General features: G+C 39.3%; 1 pseudogene; it reads left to right on the forward strand.

The window, feature by feature from the left end:
* LOC101638578 overlaps positions 1-975 on the forward strand; it is a 5,824-nt pseudogene extending 4,849 nt beyond the window's left edge.
* Positions 976-1,886: the final 911 nt, after the last annotated feature.

The following is a 1,886-nucleotide window of genomic DNA, read 5'->3' on the forward strand; positions in this document are numbered from 1 at the left end:
CTAATAAAACGATTAAAAAAAAAAAAGATAACAGACCAGGGCTCAAGTAGAAAGCAAATGTTTTGAGAATGATGATGGCAACAAATGTACAAATATGCTTGACACAATGGATGGATGTATGGATCATGATAAGAATTGTACGAGGCCCCAATAAAATGATTTAAAGAAAAAAGAAAACAGTATTATCAATTATTGTTTGACCAATGAAGAATTCATAAATCTGATGCTTAAGGATAATGTGAATCTTACAGAGCTAACACTCTCCATTAGTAGTCCTTAGAACTTGAAATTTACAGTGTCTCTCCACCCTACCCCTATCCCAACCCATTTTAATGTGTCTGTGTCTTGTTCTAATTGTCATTCTCAGAAAGTGGTTCTTTGTTGGCCATTCTTCAACCAAAGGCCACCCAGTCTGCCATGCCCTTGTCTTTCTGTTCTATATTCAACTAGAAAAGAGGTGCTTCTCTGTGTGGTTTTGGTACTTTCCTTGAAGTGATCATCTTCTAAGAAGTATCCCCTGGCTCAGAAAGGGAACGTGGCTCGTTCCAGGCCTCAGAGGCACCAGAATACATTTAGCTTCAAAAATGACAAGTTTGATAAGAGTGTGCAGACCAAGAAAATAAACGCAAAACTGCATGATGGAGTATGTCAATGCTGTAAAGAAGTTCTTGAATGGCGTGTAAAATACAGCAAATACAAACCACTATCAAAACCTAAGAAATGTGTTAAATGTTTACAAAAGACAGTGAAGGATTCTTATCACATAATGTGTAGACCTTGTGCTGGTGTGCTAAATGTGGAAAGAAAGAAGACATTGTTATTCCGTTTGACAAGGAGCCAGAAAAGACAGAAAATACTGAAAATAATCTAAGTTCCAACTGTAGAAGAAGGTGCTTAAGAAATGATGAAAGTGATGGTGATTTAGATTTTGATATTGATTTAGATGACGCTGAAGAAGACAATTAAGTGAACTAATAAAATTACATCAAACATCAGTCCAAAAAAAAAAGAATTATCCCCTGAGCAAATTTATTTCCAGAGTTAAGCGTTCTTCGGAGGAGAAAGGAGCGATAATTGTGAGGTGGTGTACAAACGGGAGTCACTTTCTTATTGTTGGGAAAATTAGATGTTTCCAATCATAGGACACTCCTCCCATTGCTTGAAGACTACCAACAAGTGTTTGCCTAATAAATTCTGTGTCAATACATCAGTAGGAAACATAAAACTCAGTTGTGTGTCAGTACTCTAGCGATAGTTCAACATTCAATTTGAAAGTACATCATTGCTTTACCAACAAAGCCTCGTGGCATGTAGGGCTGTCACCTGCAACGTCAGCAGTTCACCTCTGACAGTTACTCTGCAGGAGAAAGATGAGACTTTCTGCTCTCGAAGATGTACAACCTTGGAAATCCAAAGGGCAGGTCTAGTCGGTCCCAGAGGGCTGCTGTGAGTCAGAATTGGCTCACTGGCCTGGGTTTGGTTTGGGGGTTTATAGCATCAAGTCAACTGCCTGCAAAACTAAGTTAGCACAGATGTACAACACTTCTACCGTGAAAACTACAGAATATTACTGAGAAATTAACTGTAAAATTACAGCTTCCCAAGAATGATGTATAAACTCAACAAAATAAAAAGCCAGTTATTTTTATATAAGTTGGCAAATGCTATCTGCAACTGCAACAGACCCAGAGTAGCCAAGGTAATACCCTGTTTCCCCGAAAGTGAGACATCCCCCGAAAATAAGACCTACTTACAGTTTTGCCTCTTGCCGAAATATAAGGCATCCCCCTGAAAATAAGACCTCCCCAAAAATAAGCCCCCCGAAGCTACCATAGCTCTGGACTCTGGACCGTAGCAGCGGGCGCTGCCAAGCAGTTCACTGTTGG

The sequence above is a fragment of the Echinops telfairi genome, unplaced genomic scaffold (assembly GCF_000313985.2).
Source record: "Echinops telfairi isolate 266 unplaced genomic scaffold, ASM31398v2 ScPeMD7_7400;HRSCAF=8409, whole genome shotgun sequence".
In the NCBI taxonomy this organism is placed as follows: domain Eukaryota; kingdom Metazoa; phylum Chordata; class Mammalia; order Afrosoricida; family Tenrecidae; genus Echinops; species Echinops telfairi.